The sequence below is a fragment of the Loxodonta africana genome, chromosome 1 (genome assembly GCF_030014295.1).
Source record: "Loxodonta africana isolate mLoxAfr1 chromosome 1, mLoxAfr1.hap2, whole genome shotgun sequence".
NCBI classification, from domain to species: Eukaryota; Metazoa; Chordata; class Mammalia; order Proboscidea; family Elephantidae; genus Loxodonta; species Loxodonta africana.
The window spans coordinates 231,923,174-231,947,075 of record NC_087342.1 but is presented as its reverse complement, the minus strand read 5'-3'; the positions used below and the strand labels follow the sequence as shown (position 1 = coordinate 231,947,075).

Below are 23,902 nucleotides of genomic sequence, written 5' to 3'. Positions count from 1 at the left end.
AGAAGGGGGGGGGTGGCTAAATTTGAGCTTAGCCAAAGTACAAAGCCACTGTTAATATGAACATGGACAGTAAATAAATAAATAAAAATTAAAAAACAATAATAACTCAGTGAATAGGTAGGGATTTAGTAGTCTCAATCTGGAATAATTTCCTAAATTCTGTGAGGTAGCCAAAGAAACGATGAGCTATCAGCATGTGCTCAGTAAATAAATAAATAAATGATTTTAGACATATTAAATCAAATTTTAATGCTCTTAAGATTCCTTTCTAAATCCAAACAGGGGGAAAAAAAAGTATTGTAAAAAGAGGGACTTGAGAGTAAAAGGAAGAAAACTAAATTAGATTCTTGTATAAAGTGTTTCTGGTCGTACTTCTGGTAAACCAGTGCTTCTTAAGGCTGACTGCATAGTTAGAATCACATGGGGACTGTTAGGGATTGAATTGTGTTCCCCTAATGTGTGTGTTGGAACTCTCACCCCTATACCTGTGTATTTGGAAGTAAGGTTTTCTTCGTTGTTAATTAGATCATACTTGAGTGGGGTGGGTTCTAAATCTCATCACTTTTTGGATTATAAAAAGAGCAGATTACACTCTGTGATATGCACACACAAGGCCAGAAGGCATGTAAGGATGGCCTACAAGCCAAGGATCACACGAACACCTGGGGCTACCTACAAGGAAAGGATCAACCTGGCTAAGAGCCTGATTTGGACTTTCAGTCTCCAGAATTGTGAGAAAATAAATTTCCGTTCTTTTAAAGCCAGCCACTTGTGGTATTTCTGTTACAGAAGTGTTATTAAACTAGGCGAGCTTTATTTTTTATCATGCCTTAGGTGAACATTTATAGCTCACGGTAATTTCTCTGACAAAAAATTATGCACATATTGTTATGTGACCCTAGTTGGAATGCCTGTAACGTGACAGCACGCTCTCCCTTTCCGCCCCACGTTTCCCATGTCCCTTCAACCAGCTGCTGTTCCTTTCTGCTTTCTCATTTTGCCTCCAGACAGGAGCTGCCCATTTAGTCTCGTGTATCTACCTGAGCTAAGAAGCACAAACTTCACTAGTATCATTTTATATTTTATAGTCCAGTCTAATCTTTGTCTGAAGAATTGGCTTTGGGAATGCTTTTACTTCTGGGTTAACAGCAAGTCCTGGGGCCATGTCTTATGGGGTTTTTCTAGTCTCAGAAAGACCATTAAGTCTGGCCTTTTTTTGTGAATTTGAGTTCTGCACCCCACTTTTCTCCTACTAAGTCAGGGACTCTCTGTTGTGTTCCCTCTCAGGGCAGTCATTGGTGGGAGCTGGGCACCATCTAGTTCTTCTGGTCTGAGGCTGTGGAGTCTCTGGTTTATGTGGCCCTATTGTCTCTTGGGCCAATATTTCCCCTGTGTCTTTGGTGTTCTTCATTCTGCTTTGCTCCAGGTGAGTTGGGACCGACCGATGCATTTTAAATGGCTGCTCACAAGCTTTTCAGACCCCAGTTGCCACTCACCAAAGTGGGATGCAGAACATTTTTTAATAAACTTTGTTATGCTAATTGACCTAGATGTCCACTTGGGGAGCTTTTAAAAATATTAATGTCCACACCCTTTCCTAAACCATTTCAGAAAGAGCTCCCCAGGTTATTCTGATGCATGGTGAGGGCTGAGAAGCATTTTTCTAGGTGTAAGGAGAGGATATTGGAGTTATTTAATTGAGTTTAAGAAGAATGGGCGTGCTAACCCCGAGAAAGCTGAGGAACGAATGAGTCCTAATGTTGTGACTGCCTTTTAAAACACTGTCAGTGATGGGAGTTTTTTGTTGTTGTTTCATTTTACCCTTATTAAAGCAAAAAAAAAAAGAAGAGGGTCAGCAAAGCAGAGAAAGACCCTCAACAAGATGGATTGACATGGTGACCAGAACAACAGCCTTCAGCATAACAACGATTGTGAGCATGGCACAGGACTGGGCAGTGTTTTGTTCTGTTGTGGATAGGGTCACTATGAGTAGGAACCGTTTGGAAGGCACCTAACAACAATGATAATAACAACAACAAAAACTAAAAAACTAAATTAAGGGTATACTTAGGTATGTAGGCTTATCTACTTTTCAAATATGTGTGTGCGTGTTAGGTGTTATCAAGTTGATTTTTGACTCATAGCAACCCCATGTGACAATGTAGAGCTGTCCCCATAGGGTTTCCTACGCTGTGAGCTTTTCAGAAGCAGACTGCCAGGTCTTTCTCTAACAGAGCCTCTGGGTGGGTTCAAAATGCCAACCTTACCGTCAGTAGCCGAGTACTTAACCCTTGCACAACCAAGCCTCCTTCTTTTGAATTATGGCCGTCTGATTATCAAGGGCTCCATTGAGATTACAGTTTTTAAGTTTCGCTTTTGCTATTTTGTTCTTCGTGCTCCTTCCTCTTGCTGAGCGTTCCATCACAGGTGCGTGACCAGCATTCTGCATTTGTTGTTAATGTTAAAGCGAAATTCCGTAATTTTGCTTTCTTCATCACAGGCGTATCTAGCTGCATTTGCACTTAACTGACCCCCATTCCTTTTTGCCCAGGTCAGGCATGATGGGGTTAATAATGTTGGTGAGAAATTCCTAGAGCTCAGGATAAAACCTGCCAGCACTTCCTGGATTAATCAGCCACTCAATACATTTTCTCTTTTATGAAATTATGTGATAGGAATGTCTGTGAGTGAAGAATCCCTTCCATAATAAAATGATATTTGGAAAACTAGTAAAGCCTAGAATCCTGAAGGAAATAGCTTTAGAGTTCTAGAAAAAAAGTTCCAGCAACTCGGCCTTTGCAAATTGGCAGTTTTCCTAGCTTTAGGAAATGGAGCCATATTTCATACTATAATTTTAATTTGGTGCTTTATCTATGCCTCTGAAATATACTTAGGATAAAAGCAAAAAAAAAAAAAAATGGCATATTATATAGTTGAAAATAAATACTAGCTTTGGGAAAAAATTATGTTGAAATATGTCATTGTCTAAATGTATTTGGAATAAAACTTTCATTTGGCTTCATACAATCCCTCAAAGTTTACCTATCAATGTTATCAGACTGTTTGTTACAACCATAGACCCAACAGTCCTTCGAGGTCTGTCCCCAAGGCTTCACTTGAATAACATAAAGTGTATTCAGAGAAATACAATCTCTAGAAAAAGATATTTTTATAAAACTAGGGTCAAATCACTGAGATACATGTAAGGATGTAAGGTTGTTTTCAATGGGAGATTACATCCTATCAGGGTTCATAAATCTTACTCCACATCGCCACATTAATGCGAAATTTACAGCCACCTCCTGCTCTTCGGTCTTCAATTCTGAAATTTTCCCTGCAATATCATAAAAATATTCAGTTCCTGAAATGGACAGCACTTCTCCATCAACCATATATTGTTTTAGAAAAATACCGGTTTCCCTGAAACCTGACATCAAAGATAAAATTGAGTTGTGATGTGTGTATCTCCTGTTATCTTCCTTGTCTCTTTGCTGCAACTTTTTATCTTTCATCTCATTTCTCCAGGGTCCCTGTGGTTCTTGACCTTGGGCGCTCACTCTCAACCCCATTCTCCACATTTGACTGACAACCCAAATCATCTCCTTCTAAGGTTTTTCAGGTAGATGTTATCATTAAATTCAGAGGGATTCCTTCCCTTTTTGTAAATTTTCCCTTCATTCCATACTACTTTAGACGGCATTTCTTCACATACTGACATCTGTTCAGTGGTTTTACGTGTGCATTTATTATAGTTCCAGAAAACGTAAATTACCTCAGATCTAAAGCCCATATTACTTGTGTATTCTCGACAGTACTTGCTAGACATTATCCCTGTTGTAAATTCTTATTAAATGTAACTTGAACTCAGTGTTGGGGTCTTGTACCTTCTACCTTGAAATCTCAAGATTCCGCTTCCTGCTTTTCTCCAGCCTTCCCGAGGATACTTTGTGGCCGTGCGTTAGTGTCCCTCTTCAGTCCTCCTGTCCTGGATGGACTTGTCTTTATAAAAATTCCTCTGCTGTTGTCACCTCTCCTCCCCACAGTAAGAATTAAAGGCATGTATCCATGCAGAATTACAGGTAGGTTTCCGGATAAAGCTTCTGAAACATAATTTGGTAATGTATCGCTATTTGTGGCTATGCGAGCACTGAGAAGTCAAATGTATTTTTCTGTAATTTCACAGAAAACCCATGGTATCAACTCAGTTATCTTTAGTATGAATAATAGCTGGCAGAGCATGGGAAGTGTCATAGAAAGGGGGATGGGAGAAATGGCCATAGTGTCGAAGCATCAGTAGTTTATTACTCTTGAACTCATTCAGCCACAAACTAGTATGATTTTGTTAATAAAATGAAGATTCCTAGTAACAGGAGATTAAATACAAAAGGGGTAAAATGTCAAAAATTCAAAATAAGGATGTGAGGCTGTATTTTTCATGGACTTTCAAAACATTCTGACCCGCGTATTGTGTAAAGCTGTGTTCCAGTGAAAGGAAAAAGTATTGTCCTGTGGAAAGTGGCCCTTCATAAAGAGAAGCTAGAATGTATTTAGATCCTTCTCTTATTTTGTTGAAAGTTATTTAACTTTTCTTTTATTTCCCCACAGTCAATTGACTATTGGAGACTTATCATCTCACAGAGGTATTTCAAACTGATTTATTATTAGCAGATATTAAGATAGATGGAAAGGAAGACAGACAGACAGATAGTAAAGTTCACTTGTGGTCAATGGCTCGCAGTCCATGTTGTATATTTCACCCATCAAGAGGAAGGGCTATGATATCTCAGCACCTTCTATTTCTACGGAATCACCTCAAGAAGTCATCATGAAGTCTAAGAATTACACGTTTTAATTTTTTTTAAAAAGCCAGTCATAGGACTTTTACAGCTTTCCAGTGACCTGTAGTCGTGATGCCTCCAGTATGTGGTAGAGCCGGCTTCCTGTACTTCATAAAACTGTTGAAGATGGGTGATTGGTTGGCATGTTCTTTTTATCCATTCAGGAAGTGTATGTTGGCTGGCACTCAGTACTAGGCATGTGTGGCTTACAATATTAGCAGTTGCTTGTGACCATGTAATTATTCATGCAAACCAGGATACATCTGAGAGTAAAGGGGTGCTATTAATAGTTAGAATGGGACAAGAGACAGCCCCCTTGTCTACGAGTCTGTTCTGTCTCCAGGAGACCCCACGTACAACAGAACAAAATGTTGCCTGGTCCCGTGACTTCTTCACGAGCATATGCACGCTGGAGTACATTGCTGTGGCCATTTTTGAGTGCCTTCCAACCTAGAGGGCTGATCTTCCAGCAGTACAGGACAATATTAAGCTGTGATCCATAAGGTTTTCATTGGCTATTTTTTGGAAAAAGACTGCCAGGCCTTTCTTCCTGCTTTCTTAGTCTGGAAGCTCCAGTGATACCCATCCATGGTGAGTGACCCTACTTATGTTCGAAATACCAGTGGCATCGCTTCCAGCATCACAGCAACAAGCAAGTCACCACACTCTGTCAAACTGATAAATGAGTCGTAAAGAAACCGCCTGTTGTTGTTTTTAGTTACCTTCGAGTGGGTTTCAACTCATGGTGACCCCATGCGTGCAAAGTAGAACTGCTCCATACGGTTTTCAAGGTTGTGACCTTTCAGAAGCAGATTGCCAGGCCTGTCTTCTACGGTACATTTGGGTGGGTTTGAACTGCCAACCTTCAGTGATCAAGCACTGAATGATTTGCACAACCCAGGGACACAGAAAACTGCCTAGAACATAAAAGCCCTGGTGTAATTTATATGATAATCTAAGTGAGTCAGTCTAGGCAGTGTGGCTCTTGGTGGCCTCAGTGGAGACTTATGAGAGGGATTTTGGTCCGTCTCTTGTATAAAAGTGAAGAGGTAATACTAATAAGGAAACCCCGGTGGCGTAGTGGTTAAGTCCGAAGGCTGCTAACCAAATGGTCAGCAGCTGAAATCTACCAGGTATTCCTTGGAAACTCTATGGGGCAGTTCTACTCTGTCTTATAGATTTGCTACGAGTTGGAATTGACTTGACGGCAATGGGTTAATACTAATTAGGAGCCCTGGTGGCACAGTGGTGACGAACTGGGCTGCTAACTGAAAGATCCGTAGTTCAAACCCACTAGCCACTCCTCAGGAGATCACGTGATAGTCTGGTTTTATAAAGATTCCAGCCCTGGAAACCCTATGGGGCAGTTCTACTCTGTCCTCCAAGGTTGCCAGGGATCAGAATCAACTCAATGGGAATGGGTTTGGTTTTGTAATACCGAAAGAATCTGAGTTCATTATCTCAGTCACTCAGGCTTCTCACAGTCTCTGCCCCGTTGGGTATCGGCTACTACTTTCTCAGGACTGCTAAAATTGGCCTTGGTAAAGGTCAGAAGATAACAGTGTAGGTAGCTTTTTCATTTTTTTCCTTTTTGGTTTTAAAAGTTATATATTTTTTTCTTCTGGGGGCATTGCTTTGTATCAAATTTATGCTCACGGGTAATTTTTCCCCGTTTGTGTGGAATTCCATTTTATAGAAATATTAATTCTACATTTCCAATAATTGATTTGATGTCACAAATACCTAGATCACTGGATATGTTGTCAAAGAAGTTTTTATCTTCCTTCACGTAATGCATCCTCTTGCCATCGTAGGAGAATGAAAACATGTCTCTCTAAATCCTTTTTGATTTTCAAATTTTACGAGTTTAACTTGGGTGCTGTACAAATCTCAGTCAAACATTTTCTTTTTACCTCATGTGATTTATTTAGTTTGATAAAATCAACTCCATCTGTACGTGTGCCTTCTGGAAATATGTTTTAGATTTTCCCAAATGGCTATGCCTTACATCTAACACGTAACAAAAAACTCCGGTACTTCACCCTGGGGACTCTGAAGTAGCCCCTAATTATGCTAATAAAAGCCAAGAGGTTTTCAAAGCAAAGAACTATAATAAATTCTTCATAAATAGGCCTCTCTTTTGATGGTTTTTGTGTTTCCGAATTTTCCAGACCATAGAGGATATGCAATATGATACATGAGTACTAAGCTGCAGATATTACACAGGGAAATGAGAGCTGGAAATTAATTGGAGTTGTAAAGCATTGAGTTTTGTTTTTTGCATTTGGTATGCTTCTAGCACCAGGTTGGGCAGAACCAAGACCAGGCGCCTGCCTACCTGTTGGTCCACAGTGGCTGCTAGCACCCCTAAAGGGCAGGAGCTTATTTCTATTGGAGGTGTGGCCCAGTTCCTAGAGGAAAATCTCTCCCCAGTGTCTCCTAGTCCTCAAGCCTGCCCTGATGCAGTCCTGGATGGTGTTCAAGTTGCTAACCTATAGGACCGAAGTCCTCCCTGGGATGGTGGTTGTTATTATTGGTATAGCTTTCAACACAGAGCAACAAACAATCTACCCCAGTACAACAAATGTACAGACGGTGGTGAAGAAAGTGCGTGTTGTTGTTAGTCACATTTCAGTCGATTCTGATACATGTGTAGAGTAGAGCTTACCCCTTAGGGTTTTCAATGCTAAGACCTTTCAGAAGCAGAGCGCCAGTCCTGTCTTCCAAGGGGCCTCTGGGTGGGTTTGATCCACCAACCTTTCAGCTAATAGTTGAGTGCTTAACTGTTTGCAGTGCCCAGGGAGCCCTGGGATACCCTAGGTATGACACTCTGTTTACACTTGAGTTCTCAGATTCTCTGCCTCATCTCCCTCTTCTTTCCTTCCTGTTCTCGGTTGTGTTAGTTAGTTCGTTCCCCAGGTCTCCACACTGCCCAGCTCCCAGGGGTAGATTTTAGTCCACATCAGTGGTGGTCCCCTGGAGCGGGGCAGTCCTTGGCTGCCGTGGCTTTATTGCATATACATTTTGTTGTATAAATCAGCAGTTTGACACTGTATTAGAATTGCTTTTTGCCATAAAAAGTGATGACAGGTTTTGAAACGTTCCCTGTTTATTTCTACTTGCAATTATCTGATCTCTGTCGTGCAGTGGTTAAGAGCTGCAGCTGCTAACCCAAAGGTCAGTAGATTGAATTTACCAGCCACTCCTTAAAAACCCTGTGGGGTAGGTCAGCTCTGCCCTGCATGGTCAGTGTGGGTCGGAATCAACTCAATGGCAATGAATCTTTTTTTTTAGTTATAACTTAAAGTAATTGATCTGGAGCCCTGTTGGCACAGTGGTTAAGAGCTTAGCTGGTAACTTAAATAAAGGTCAGCAGTTTGAACTGATCAGCTGCTCCGCAGGAGAAAAATATGGCAGTCTGCTTCCATAAAGATTACAGCCTTGGAAACTCTGTGGGGCAGTTCTGCCTTCTCCTGTAGGGTCGCCAAGAGTTGCAATCAACTCGACAGCAACATGTTTTTTGGGTTTGTCATGTATTATATTTCTCCTACCTAAAATTTTCTGTTGTACTCATTTTAATATAAAATAAATCAGTTTCTGTCTTCAAAGTATTTTATTTATATATTTGCTTATTGCTTACTTTTTACAGATTTTAAACCTTCTGTTTTGTATATTTTAATGAACGTTCATGTTTACTTTAATTTTGAAATCTTTAACTCCTTGGGTTTTCTTTAATATTCTCTTACCACAATATTAATTTTTGATTTCCTCACAACTTTTTTTTTTTCATTTATTTTCTCAATTTAGTTTTATATTATTTCTTGTCCCTTCTCTTCATCCTGTGTCTTCCTTGCCTACAATTTGCTTTAAAAGGCTGGCAAAAATGGAGTCTGCTGAGGTAGTAACAGTGGAAAGGACCCAGGTAGTTTGGTCTCCCCCCGCCTCCATCAGTTTCCTACAGCAGACCTAACATCTACTTAAGGAAGTCTTGGGAAATATTCAGGCTATGTCTTCCTAGGGCCGCAACTCTCCCTGTAAAGATTTATTGGAATAATGTAACTCTTTACTTAAGATGAATTCCATGTTTTAAGTTGTATATGAGATTTTAAGATATATACACATTCAAAGCTGTTGAACTCAGGCCACATACGCTAACAGAATACCACAAAGCAAAGAAGCAAGTGCTAAGAGTTTGGTGACGTTCTAGAGCTAACGTGGAAGGCCCGTAGCCAGTGTCCTGGCACGGATTTTAGGCCGGCTGGATCCTCTGGCCCCCTTCCCTCGTCAGAGACATGGAGTTGACCAGTAGGGGCTTTATCCTGGGCGGGCTCTGCTCCAGAGGGGCAGCTCTTCTCACTGCTAGAGTTCCTACTGGGCCGACATGTCTGTAAGGTCAAACCCGAACAGAAGCAAGGACATTCTCACTTCTAGACCATGGCTCTTAAGCCAGCTGCCACTGAGTTAATTCCGTTTGTGTCAGCGTACAGTGCAGGGGTCAGAGACAGGTAAAGCATCATGACCCATTGTTCTATGCTGTCTGATACCTAGCCTCTAGCCACATGGGCCATTTAGATGACAATTAATTAAAATTAAGTAAAAGGAACCTGCAGTTCCTCAGTTGTACTAGTAAGATCCCAAGAGTTTAATAGCCACATGTGGCCAGTGGTGTCCTTGTGGGAAGCACACACATGGCCAGTGGTGTCCTTGTGGACAGCACACACATGGCCAGTGGTGTCCTTGTGGACGGCACACACATGGCCAGTGGTGTCCTTGTGGACGGCACACACCTGGCCAGTGGTGTCCTTGTGGACGGCACACACCTGGCCAGTGGTGTCCTTGTGGACGGCACACACCTGGCCAGTGGTGTCCTTGTGGACGGCACACACCTGGCCAGTGGTGTCCTTGTGGACGGCACACACCTGGCCAGTGGTGTCCTTGTGGACGGCACACACCTGGCCAGTGGTGTCCTTGTGGACGGTACACACCTGGCCAGTGGTGTCCTTGTGGACGGCACACACCTGGCCAGTGGTGTCCTTGTGGACAGCACACACCTGGCCAGTGGTGTCCTTGTGGACAGTACACACCTGGCCAGTGGTGTCCTTGTGGACAGTGCATACCTGGCCAGTGGTGTCCTTGTGGACAGTGCATACCTGGCCAGTGGTGTCCTTGTGGACAGTACACACCTGGCCAGTGGTGTCCTTGTGGACAGTGCATACCTGGCCAGTGGTGTCCTTGTGGACAGCACACACCTGGCCAGTGGTGTCCTTGTGGACAGCGCATACCTGGCCAGTGGTGTCCTTGTGGACAGTGCATACCTGGCCAGTGGTGTCCTTGTGGACAGCACACACCTGGCCAGTGGTGTCCTTGTGGACAGTGCATACCTGGCCAGTGGTGTCCTTGTGGACAGTGCATACCTGGCCAGTGGTGTCCTTGTGGACAGCACACACATGGCCAGTGGTGTCCTTGTGGACAGTGCACAAGTGGCATATTTTCGTCAAGGCAGAAAGCCCTGTGGGACCCTGGCAAAGACTGTTCAGTCTTCGAGCCTTAATCCATCTAAGAGTCAATGTCACCTGTTTAACAATCTGCATGATAATTTTCCTTGGGGTAAACTGTTCTGCTCCCATTCTACAGATGTGTGTTTTTGTTTTTACGGGCATTTAATTTCTTCACTGTAATTCGCAAAATTAGTGAAAAAAGAGGGCAAACCTCAACAAGATGGATTGATACTGGCTGCAACAATGGGCTCAAAGGTACCTATTGTGAGGATGGCCCAGGACCGCGTAGTGTTCCATTCTGTTGTACGTCGGGTCATTATGAGTCGGAACTGACTCAATGCCACCTAATAACGACAGCAACATAAGTGAGGGATGGAGAGCCTGGGTGGTGCAGATGTTTAACATGCTTAGCTGCTAACCAAAAGGTTGGAAGTTTGAGTCCACCGAGAGGAGCTCAGAAGAGAAATGTCTGGTGATCTACTTCCAAAACATCAGTCATTGACAGCCCGAGGGAGCACAGTTCTGCTCTGATATGCATGAGGCGTCGTGAGGCAGAATCGACTTATGCAACCTGTGTAAGTAAGGAATACATTCTGAAGGACCTCTTTCACTCCTTAAACTTGCCCACTTCCTCGTGCTCGTTTTGCTCGAAGCTTGTTATTCTGCTGGGTCAGAACTGTACATTGAGCGTTCCGCTCTCCTGCTGCTCAGGAGGAACTGAAGGCTGCCTACTTACTCATCATCTCCCCGGTGAACTCTCCTCACCTGCTCTTGTTCCTTTAAGCCTCCAGCACTTCCTCTGATCCTCACACACACACAAAGACCGTGAAGTAGATTCACTGAGAGGGTGGGATGATTCTGACTCATAGCGACCCTACAGGACAGAGTAGAGCTGCCCCATAGATGAGATGCACTCACCTGGAGGCTTTCAGGCCAGTTTCATGAACCGCCTCACCTGGGCTTCGTGGGGACAGAGGAAATTAATCCCAGATTTGCACTGAACATGACATGACCACAGCTATACGCTGGAAGAATTCAAATATCTCAGATGGAAGATGCATTCAAGCAAGGGGCAATTGGAGGAGGTAGACCAACTGTCTAAGTGAGAATAAAAATAAAATGGAAAGATGAGCTGTGAGAGGGACTGTTGACTAGCCATTTAAGTGCTAGTCAGTGTCGAGTGGGCTGGTTGGAAGATAAGCTGGAGAAGGAGGCAGAAGGTATGTAATGATTCCATGATTTTGACAGTGGGTGGCTGGGATTAGAAAGGTGCCATCCCTTTAAACAAAGGGACCTCATGAGGAAGAGTTGGTTTCAAAGATAGAATGTTGAGTTTGGGTTTGGTCTTTCATGGGAGGCTTAAATTATGCAGTCCTTCTGATCTTCTCTGAGTGTAAATGATTAACCCTTTTTAACCTTATCTTTGGATTTACCTACCAAGGGAAAAGCTAATTCAAATAGAGTCGCAGACTGTCCCCAGACTTCTTTTCTCCAAGGTGCACCTGTCAGAAATAGCATACCTCCTTAGATTGAAGATGAAAGCACATTTCACTAAAGGAAATAGCTGACAAGATACGGAACCCATTCTGGCAGAAAACTTAACATTCAGGCTCAGTTCCCTGAAACTGTCAAAAGAGAACGTGCTCGATCATGAAAAATAGAGAAGTGGAATGCAAGGTGACCGGAATCAAGGGTGGAAACCCGGGCCCCAAGAAATCTACCACTCACTTGAGCACGGCTCTTATTTTTAATTTCAATAAACTAATTAACAATATTCTCTTGTTTGCATTATTTTCACATTTCTGAAATACGAATTGTGCCCTAGATACATTCACGGGCCATTGAATAAATATGACATAAAATGTTCCGTGCGCCAAAGCCCAGGCATGGTGTGCTGTTTGCGACCTATGGTGAGTAGTACGGGAGGGAAACCCTGGTTAGCGTGTATCACAGTGTAATCATTCCCTCTTCATCTCCTAGCACTGTTGCAGTCACCTTTCATTGAGCTCTGCGAGGCTTTCTGTTTTGTTACTGGGTTTTATAAAGAAAAATGGAGCTTTATGCCTGGAATGTTGGGGCTTTTCCAGGTAAGGAGTTTTACCAGCTTCTGGCTGCCTCGAGTCGGATGCCCCCGGATCAGCAGGTGCGTGTGGTTCATCTGCTGCTTTCCAGTAGCTGTAATAATGTGCTAACAGGCGGTCCCTGGAAACAGCCTGGTAATAACTAACCAAAAAACTCATAGCGACCCTATGGGACAGAGTAGGACTGCCCCACAGGGTTTCCAAGAGGCAGCTGGTGAACTTGAACTGCCGACCTTTTTTGGTTAGCAGCTGTAGTACGCTGTAGCCCTTAACCACTGTGCCACTAACTGGGATGCCCCATATTTCATCTGCAGGGATACCCACTCCTATGTAATCACACCATTGACACTTTCCAGATGACCACCTGCGTGGTTAACTGGAGTCAGCTGGGGGGTTCTTTTGAGATGAACTTGCTGTAGAATGAGCTGTGGCAAGTGATGGTGGGGTGTTTGCCTGTTGGTGGACTGGACTCTTCTTTGTTCCTTAGGTAGCTGGAGAGACACTTTCCATATTGGATCAACTATTTGCAGGAAAGCCACGCCTGACTTATGAGGGGCCAGGCTGAAGATTATTGAATGCTTCTTTTACAGAACTCTTATCAGTTAATCTGATAAAGACGAAATTGAATCTGTCAGATTTTCATGCCAGAGATTGAAATATTACTAACGCTCCCTTAAAAGTGTCACTGCTAAGGAAATGTTATAACAGGACACACATTGTATATGTGCACACAAGGATATGCCTCCATCTTTGTTCAGTGGCTGGCTTTCTCTCAATGTGTTCCTGAAGCCAATGACCACTGGCTAATTGTGGCTCGTCTTCCATCTCTGCTGTACATCCAAGCTGCTTCACTGAACCTGAGAAGGCTTTGAAGCATTTATATTGATTTCTGGAGGGGGAGGGTGCTGCTTAAGTCAAGAGAAATTCGGGAACAAGGGATATTCAAGAGTTTTGCAGACAAAGGGGTGGGCCTCTCCCAGCATTCTAAGGGACAATATAGGACCCTTGGGATCCCAGACTCAATTTTAGGAACCCTCTGCTACCCCCTCAGAATGGTTCGGAACTTCCTAGGGCTCCTCCAAGGGCCCTCCAGACTAGAAGCTCTGTGGTGTCAGAGAGGAACCCCAAAGGGCACATTTCTTGGAGTCTCGATACAAACTTCAAGGGGCCTTGAGCAGGCCCCATTATTCCTGCCTGGAGAGTAACTCACAGATCGGCAAACAAAGCCTTGTATATGGAGGCCACACCATTCATTCCAGCCTGTTCTAGGCACAGCTTGTCTGCCTGAGATGCACCGGTTCTAGGTGCAATGTGTACCATCCCTCAGGGTTCTCTTGTTTTCTCACTCTAGGGCTTTGCCTTGATCTATTCCCTCAGAAATGCCCTTTTCCTATGTCTCTTGATACTAAAATCTTTCTCATCCTGGGGGCCTACCTCAAATGCCACCTCTAACTCCACAGCTCCGTTTTAACATTTCTCTGTACTCCACAGGTTTGTCGATGGCTGATTTTTTGGAAGTAGATCGCCAGGCCTTTCTTCCAAGGCTCCTCTGGGTATATGCAAACCTCCAACCTTTCAGCTAGCAGCCCAGCACTTCAATCATTTGCATCACTCAGGGACTCCATATTTACGGGCACCGCTGTGTTCAGGATGGTCCTAGTCTTAGAAGAACTTAAAATAATATTTAAGAGTTTAGGTTGTAAATGTGGACAACTTATTAATTCTCTAATGAGGATCTTAATAGCAGTTAAACCACACCATTTGTGTTTGTTTTGAGAGATTAAATGACTTATTGTATGTAAAACATTTAAAATCCTGTCTGGCACACGGAACAGTCTCAACAAATGTCAGCTCTCTTGGCAGTCACAGTATAATAACAGTAGCACCCCTGATAGGAATTATTACGGAGTAGGTGAGTCAGGCCATGTCTTCCCTCCCTTTCTGTCCTGGATGAGGTGTGACATCAAAAAGCAGACACAGGTAAACCTTCCCTTCTCCTCCTGACTGGGGCTGGAGCTCTCTGACAACGTCATCATCAGTGTCTCAGAAGAAACACAGAAAGATTGAAGCCCTCGATGGTTACTCTTAAATGAGATTAGCTACATTGCTGGCTCTGATACATTTAAAAAAGCTTTCAGAACGGTTATTTTCTAGTCCTTTCATGCAATGCAGATTGCAGACAGTAGTTGGACTGCAGGTCTCCTTCACAGCCACATTTTCCAAATGGCCTGAAGGAGACTTCCCTCTGCAGCCTGCTCTCACCAGAACCCTTCTCACCCAAACTCTATCGGTGAAGAACGGGCAAACCCCCACTGTTCGCTCTCTTCTCTTTTAGTTAACCAACATTTCTTATTTGATTTTTTTTTTTTTTAATTAAAAAAAGAAATCGGACTCCCAGGAAATTAATCCCTTCATCACATGGCATCCCACAGCAGCCTAATGGGGCTGTGAAGGAGGTTCACGGGACTGAAGACTTAATTACACGAGTCAAAGTTTGATTTAAATTGTAAATTTTCTGTTGATCCCTAATTTCAATCTTAGTTTAAGTGAACTGAATTTTAAAGAACAAATCTAAGATTCTTATGGACAGTAGCGCCACCTTGAGGTAGAACTTCATGGGTATTTTTTTTTTTCCCTCTTATTTTTTCATTTCCCTTGTCAAGGTTTATCCACACTATTAGTGGGAGGAAGGGAAAAATTCACACATTTGCAGTCAAGACAGTTTTAACCCAGCAGTCTCTCTGGGAAGCTGAAGGGTGTCTTGAGGAGGGATGGGACTTCAGGAGGGAGGATACCTGCCTCCAGGTATCATCTGGGGTGAGAATTAACGATGCACGGCTCCCTCCCTTTGTCTAGCATGCCTTCCAGGAGGCTCATGGGAAGCCGATTACCTTTCTGGGTGGGCTGTCCCTCGGTGCCAGCCAGCAGTGTGGGAAAGGGACTGAGAGGGGAGGCAGGAAAATCCTATCTTTGGATGGTGAGCCAAAGGCAGTTTCAGATGCTGTCTCTGGCACTCATCTGAAACCCAGGCACCTCGCTCAAGGCGCTGAATTTCAGGCCAATGCTCAAGAGACACTGAGGCCAAGCACTCTGGTGGTTGGCCTGGAGGACGCCCTTACAGATGGGAAGGCAGCACCTGCAAGGATGGGGCGGGCTTCTCTGGCAGGTAGAGTGGGAATTTTAGTGCCTTCTACCTTCCCTTTCTGTGAATTTCCCCTTAGTTTGTAGTCCATGGAGAAATCCTCGAGAAGTATATGATAATTGCAAGTGTCTGCAGTTTAGTTTATTGTAGGAGACTTAGGAACTTGTTGTTTAGAAGAAAGAGGTTCCGAAGCATCTGTTTATTAAATAGGACTCCATTTTATCTCCATCCAAGTTCACTCAAGTCTGGTTCACTCTTTGCTTAGTATGAGGTGATAAAACTGAAAATTGATTGCATGTAGGCTGCCGGATTTAATCCAGGCCACTCAAGCTGAGTCTTAACTGAGTTATGTATGGCAATTTCCCCCCTCTTTGGAGCAAGCGATCCCTAGTGGAGGACATAACTGGATTAGGGCACCCACTGTGACCATTTGCATCATCCTGCCTTCTTGGCCTGATGGAATGAGGGGCCTGCATTTGGAAGGGCCCCTGGGGCCTGGATTAAAAAAAAAAAAAGGAAAGGAAAGCAAGTACTTAACTCAGCATACGAACAGTAAAATATCGGGGCTGGAGAAATGATCTCCCATATGTCCTATTGCTGAATGTAATTGAGAAGTAATACTCAACGTTATCTCTGCCACTATGACGACAACCCCAAGCCTCTGCAGAAAGGAAACCATCTATTCGGCAAGAACCCCTACACCCCTTGTAAAGAAAAAAGGGTGTCATCTTTGTGACGAACAGGCACTGAAAATACCAAGCGAGTCATTTGCTGGCAAGCCAGCAAACATGTACCAAAACCGATTCTGGGTATTTAAGACAGCTGACACTGCGCCTGTGTGGGCTGCTTGAGATCTATGTAGACTGTAAACTGCAGTTTTTTGGTAAATGATAATAAAAGCTCCCACCACTGGTTAGTACATCTGCAAAAATAGAGGTCACCCAGGCCCAAGCAAAATCAAATAAAAAAGCCTTTTATGTGTTAAGCTTAAAAGCGGCTTCTCCCAGTTGATACAAACAGCATAGTTCTGTTGCAGAGCAAAGCCAAATGTCAAATTCCTGTCCAAGACCCTCCGCCAGCCGTTAACCGATGTAAATAATTAAGCAGGGCAGGTTTCTCTGGGTGCAGGCGCACTGTGCTCAGGCGGACGGGCTTGCAGGCACGCAGTGTGGAGAAGCGTTTTGCCGCTGCCAGTTTTCTGGGCCTTACATCACTGTCGTATTAGTCTAAGCAGAATGGAGCAGATTGTTTATTTTGGTTTAGCTTCGCTTCAGGCTGTAACATCAGATGTAACGCGGAAAGTGAAAAATTCCTACCGCAATGTCACAGATTAAACAAGGTTACAAAAGAGCCCAGAGAGCAGGTTTTCCCATGGGGGTGGAGTGTCTGTTCCCCAGTCTCTGAATTATTCCTGACCCAGGCTGCCTTATCCTCCCCATAATAGAATCAGTTCAATTGTGCCCATACCGCTTGATGAGATTCATAGTTCTCTATGGGTTAAAGGGAAACCCTGCTGGTGTAGTGGTTAAGAGCTACATCTGCTAATCAAAAGATTGGCAGTTCACATCCACCAGGCCCTCCTTGGAAACTCTATGGGGCAGTTCTACTCTGTGCTATAGGGTCGCTATGAGCTGGAATCGACTCGATGGCAACAGGTTTGGTTTTTTGGGTTTATGGGGTAAAGAAGAGCAGCTCGGTGGCAGAAATGGTTAAGTGCTCTGCCGCTAACCCAGAGGTGCCTCAGAAGAAAGGCCTAACACTGTACTACGTACAGATCGGCCACTAAAAACCTTGTGGAGCATTATGGCACACAGCTCCGATCTGGTGCATATGGGGCTGCCAGGAGTCAGGATTCACTCAAGGAGCACTGTTTTTTTTTTTTTGTTTGTTTGTTCGTTTGTTTGTTTGGTTGGTTTTCTGGGTTAAAGAAGGCAGGTCTTTAATTTATTTGAAAATACTCCTTTGAGATGACCCCTCTCTCTTCACTTCCTTAGACCACATTTAACTGTTTTCATATTTCACATTGTAAAGGATTTACTGAGTATAGTTAAATACCACGATACTCAGGGATCAATAAGAATTAGTGAAAATCAGTGAATGTCAGCCTTACCCTTGGGTGTTACTTGGCCACAGGGGGGATGTTATGAATTGAGTTGTGTCCTCCATTGTCGAAGGGCTAACCTCTGGTACCTGTGAATGTGACCTTGAAGATGTAATCAATCAACAGGCCACAGTGGAGCAGGATGGGCCCTAATCCATATGGCTGGTGTCCTTGTAAGACAGAAGACAGGGAAGGCGGCCATGTGAGCGTGGACGCAGAGACTGGAGTGTGCGTCCACAAGCCAAGGATCGCCTGGGGCCACCAGAGTTGGGAAAGACTAGGGAGGATCTTCAGTAGAGGCATCAGAGACAACTTGGCCCTGCCGATGCTTGGATCTCAGACTGCAGCCTCCAGAACTGTGACAGATTACATTTCTGCTGTTTTAAGACCTCCAGTTTGTGATAACTTGTTACAGCAGCTGCAGGAAACTAAGGGCATTGCTGCAGTTGTTGTTGCTCTTTGGTGCCCTCCAGTTGGTTCTGACTCACAGCGACCCTGTGTACAACAGAACAAAACTCTGCCCAGTCCTGCGCCATCCTCACAGTCACTGTTAGGCTTGAGCCCATTGTTGTAGCCACTGTGTCAATCTACTTCATTGAGGATCTTCCTCTTTTCTGCTGACCCTATACTTCACCAAGCACGATGTCCTTCTCCAGGGACTGACAACATGTCCAAAGTATGTAAGACACAGTGTTGCCATCCTTGCTTCCAAGGAGCATTCTGGCTGCACTTCTTCCAAGACAGATTTGTTGGTTCTTTTGGCAGTCCATGGTATATTCAATATTCTTCGCCAACACCGCAATTCAAAGGCGTCATTTCTTCGGTTTTCTTTATTCATCATCCAGCTTTCACATCCGTAGGCAGTGATGGAAAACACCGTGGCTTGGGTCTGATGCACCTTAGTCTTCAGGGTGACATCTTTGCTCTTCAACACTTTGAAGAGGTCCTTTGCAGCAGATTTGCCCAAGGCAATGCATCTTTGATTTCCTGACTGCTGCTTTCATGGGTGGATCCAAGTGGTAATTACCAAGTGGATCCTTGCCAACTTCAGTCTTTACTCTTTTATCATGATGTTGCTTATTGGTCCAGTTGTGAGGATTTTTGTTTTCTTTATGCTGGGGTATAATCCTTTCCGAAGTCTGTGGTCTTTGATCTTTATCAGTAAGTGCTTCAAGTCCTCTTCACTTTCAGCAAGCGAAGTTATGTTATCTGCATATCACAGGTTGTTAAAGAGTCTTCCTCTAATCCTGATGCCCCATTCTTCTTCATATAGTACATCTTCTTGAATTATTTGTTCAGCGTACATATTGAATAGGTATGGTGAAATGATACAACCCTGATGCGCACCTTTTCTGACTTTAAACCGTGCAGTATCCGTTTGTTCTCTTCAAATGTCTGCCTTAGTCTATGTACAGGTTCCTCACAAGCACAGTTAAGTGTTCTAGAATTCCCATTCTCCAAAATGTTATCCATAATTTGTTATTATCCACACAGTGGAATACCTTTGCATAGTCAGTAAACCATAGCTAAACATTTTTTTTGTATTCTCTGTTTTCAGCCATGGTCCATCTGACATCAGCAATGATACTCTTTGTTACTAGGTTCTGTGAAGCTGATTCTGAATCATAGCAACCCTATAACACAGAATACAACTGCCGCTTAGGGTTTCCTAGGTGGTAACCTTTATGGGAGCAGATTGCTAGGGCTTTCCTTTTGTGGAGTCGCTGATGTGTTCGAACCACCAACCTTTCAGTTAGTAGCTGGATGCTTAACCACCGCACCAATGTGCACCCAGCACCATCTACTGTTGGTGAATACTCCCCATTTGGGATCTTCACATGTCCACTGCTGCATGTTTGACCTGTCACATAGCTATGTAGGATGGTTAAACCCCACCACCCCACTGCAAACCCTGGGGTAGGCAATGGTGTTGCTGGAGTTCGCTAGGAAACCCACCATTTCTTGGGATGGTTGCCCTGGTCCTGGTGACCCTCCATTGCATGCATCACTTCCTATGTACCTGTGAACCAGGGTGTGTGTTGTATCAGCTATCCGTGCACTATCTGAAATCCTTAAATCAGTACTGCAGGTGGGCATTGTTGTCCTCCTTCACAGGTGGGACTCTGTCCCAAGGTGTGAAGCAGTTATGGAATACACTGTATATAATAGACCACTCGAAATCTTAAAGCCAGCGTATTCATTATTAATGAAAGTATTCCTAAAGAAATATTCTTCCTGCAGAAGAATAATTGAAAAGCATTATTATCTTATTGAAGCTATTATTCAGTCTTCGCATCAGTGTGTTAAACATTTTTCCCAAACAAGTTCAGGTAAGAAATGTTAAATAATAACAGTGTCTAATTACCACAGGCTAGTGTGAGACAGAACTCATGTACTCCACCCTTTGCCAGGGACTTTAGGTGTGGTCTACGGGATACCTTCAAGGGTCTCTTCCCTTGGTTTGCGTGTGACAACGTGTCAGTGGCCCTCCAGTGTCAAAGGCAGAAGTAGATTTTCATTTTCTCCTGTATATGGATGGAGGGGTATGATTTGGCCACATAGACCCAAGAGGAAAGAGGTGCTTTGATGAAAACTTTGCATCTGTATAGCATACCTCTCTGATCCTAAATCAGTTCATAAATATGCATGAACTGGTATATAAAGCATCCCTGTAAGATCAGGTATCCACACTGTTGCAATTTAATGGTTAGAGAAGCTAAGACACCGTCATTCCTCACTGTTCTCAAACCTGCAGGTCCCAGAGGCTCTTCCACGAAGTATAGCTCAGCTGTCCTTAGTTGGGACTTTTTTAAACACATGCTTCTTTTCTCACTACTGTTTTGTATTTGATCATTTTAGAATTCCAGAATAGCACGTATTGTAATTAACTACTTTTCCATAAATTCAGTACCATGGCTTCAAAAATAAAAGACTAATCATGAATTCCTCTAGGTTGTTAGATTTACTATGAAGTGTATTTCTAAAATAACAAATTTAATGTAAAATCCTGATAAGATATCAAAAACCGTTGCCACTGAGTGGATTCTGACTCATAGTGACCCTATACGATAGAGTAGAACTGCCTCCTAGGGTTTCCAGAGTGCAGTTGGTGGATTCTAACTACTGACCTTTGGTTAACAGCTGAGCTCTTAACCACTTCATTTCCAGGTCTCCAAGAGACCAAAAGGTGTTCTAATAGCCTAGTAAATGGGACTTGATTCATCTGCCTCCTTCCAGCACACCCCACTCACCTTGTCTGTAGCCCAAGCAGATAGGTCTTGGCCACTATTGAACGGGCTAGCCTCTGTGCTCGGGAGTCCCTGGGTGGTACAAAGAGTTAACGTTCTTGACTGGTAACTGAAAGATTGGAGGTCACTTAGGGGTCCCTCAGAAAAAAGACTTTGTGATCTCTTTCTGAAAAATCAGCCAGTTGGCCCATAATGGTTCCAAGGCTGTGATCTTTACAGAAGCAGACTGCCATATCTTTCTCCCAGGGAGCAGCTGGTGGATTCCAATCGCCAACCTTTCACTTAGCAGCTGAGTGCTTAACCACTGCACTACTAGGGCTCCTTTATTATCCATCGAGTGGGTTAGATAATGCAAATTCTCTTAATTCTCCTCAGCAAGTCAGGTTACCAAAGTCTTACCCCAGCTCCTCGCTACATGCCCACCTACCTGGCCAGGAAGTAGGCAAGTCCAAGAAGGATGCCAGCTAGTAAGAGTTCTAATAGTATTACTGCCAATGAGGGCAGATAAGAAAATGTCAAGATGAAGGGCCTGAGAAATAGGTGAAAATAAAGCCTAGAACAGTGTTGGGTTACAGCTCGAGAACTTGAGACACTTTAGTCAAAACATTTTCTCTGTGTGTGTGTGTGTGTGTGTGTGTGTGTGTGTGTGTGTTTCTCAGGTCGGCCTTATTCTCTTGTTCTCTTTCAGTGAGCCTTTCAGGTGATATGAAGCAGAAGATTAGGAAGTACCTCAGCCCTCAGGGCAGCTCCTCAGTGTGAGACAGTCCTTTGCCACATAGGGGGCTGTGTCTGTGCAGTCGCCCAGGGCAGCAGCTGAGGGTATTGTAGGGGGAGACCCAGGGTTCAGAGACCCCCTAGACCAGGACTCACCTGTGTTGTTTCACTTCCTTCCATTCTGGGTATCAGGGCTTCAGCTTCCTGGGCTTGCAGATTGCTCCCTGTGCTTCAGGTCAAGCAGAAAGGGAGCTAATAACAAGGCGGGGGCGGGGGGCGGCTAGGAGGGGGAAATAGAACTGTGCTCTATAGGATTTTCAGTGGCTGATTTTTCAGAAGCAGATGATCAGGACTTTATTCTGAGGTGTGTCTGGTTGGACTTGATCGTCCAGCCTTTCCGTTAACAGCTGAGCGTGTCAATTGTTTGCACCACCAAGGAAGCCTGGGGTTAATAGTAATATCTCGTTTTAGGCTTTGTTCTAGAACAGTGGCCCAGGTAGGGGGTGAGGAAGGGATGATTTTGTGCCCCCCCCCGACCTTTGATAATATCTGGAGACATTTTTGGTTGTCATAGATAGGTGGTACTACCAGCATCTAGAGCCCTGGTAGTGCAGTGGTTAAGCACTTGGTTGCTAACTGAAGGTCGGAGGTTCAAACCCACCCAGTGGCTTTGTGGGAGAAGGAGCTGGTGATGTGCTTCCGTAAAGATTACAGCCCAGAAAACCCTATGGGGCAGTTCTGCTCTGTCGCATGGGAATGCTGTGAGTTGAAAATCAGGGTTGTGAAAGTGTTCACTAGGGATTAGTCAGTAAGCACAGGTAAGCCTGTGCGTACCTTGCTTGCTGTCAGCCTTGTGTGTACCTTGCTTACTGGCTAACCCCCTGCCCCCCCCCAATCGATGGCGCCTAACAACGTCAGCATCTAGTGGATGGAGGCCAGTGGTGCTGATCGATATCCTAGAATGTACCGCACCGTTCCCACCACAAGGAATGATCCCCCGCTAAGTACTAACAGTGCTGCGGCTGAGACACCCTGTTCTAGGATGCTGTGTGTTCATGTCCACACTTTGGGAAAACAAATAACGCACCACAGAGGCCTTCAGGACCTGTCTCTGAGTTCCACCTTCTCAAAGATGCCCAGATTCTGGCATCTGAGTGTCCAAACAGCAGTGCTGTTCTGCTCATTGGCATACTTCTAGTTGATACTTCACTATGGCAGCAAAACAATGTGTTTCTATGGGAGGCCGTCAAGCTATGTTGTATTTTGAATTTCAAAATAGCAGGCATCTGAAATAAGCATTTGTGTTTTTCTTGAGCTGGCTCTTTTGCAAAAGTGGTTGGTGTTATAGAAGTGTCCAGAGTAAACAATGTGGCCCCGTCATTCGAAATGCAAGAAACAGGAATCCAGTGGTCTAACACTGTCCTGGGAGCAAACGTGTCCAATTGGGTCAGTCAGGCGCCAAGGAAATCCCACGCTGGAGAAACTTCCAAAGGGGGAGAAAGACAACACTGCCAGACAAAGTGCTGGTGCCCAGGGGTGGGGGCATTGTGAGGGACATGGGGGGGGGGGTTCTTTATGGTTCTTGGCAGGCTGGGCACAGCCCACAGCTTTTTCTGAAAAACCTAAGCCAAACCCATTGCTGATGAGTCGATTTTGATTCACAGTAATCCTATAGGGTTTCAAAGGCTGTAATCTTTATGGAAGCAGACTGCCACATCTTTCTCCCGCAAAGCGATAGGTGGGTTTAAACCACTGACCTTTCATTTAGCAGCCAAGCTCTTAACCACTGTGCCACCAGGGCTCCTAGCTGCTGCTGAACACCTTCCCTGAAGTGATGCGGACCTGGGTGCAGCTGCAGGACTTACCTGTGAAGGGTGGGGCTGAAGCAAGTCCCTGTCACCTTCTTCCTTTCCTGCAACTGGGTTCTGAGTGGTCCAAGCCAACTGGCACTTACCTGCTCACCACCATTGAAAGAACCCACCAAGATTAGATTGCATTCCCATGGAAACATGCCATTCAGAAGCTGAGGCAAGGAGAGTCCACAAAATGGAGGCAAGAAAAAGAGCCTTTCTGATTCTCCTTCAGAGTCCTTGCTCCCTGTCCAAGTCCTGGAAGTCACAGCTGATTATTCTGAAACAGTTTCCCTTGAATTCATGGCTGATGTTATGGAAATCAGGAGCCTCGACAAGGGCCTGGGAATTTTCCACTGTCAGTTGACATGCCAGGGTGGTTTTGCAAGCAGAATGCAGGACAATGGTATTTCTTCTCCTGTCTCTTCAT

General features: G+C 44.2%; 1 protein-coding gene across 2 annotated transcripts in view; it reads left to right on the top strand.

The window, feature by feature from the left end:
- Nucleotides 1-23,902, top strand: part of PRKN (parkin RBR E3 ubiquitin protein ligase) — a 1,623,853-nt gene that overhangs the window by 1,043,089 nt on the left and 556,862 nt on the right. The window lies entirely within an intron of this gene.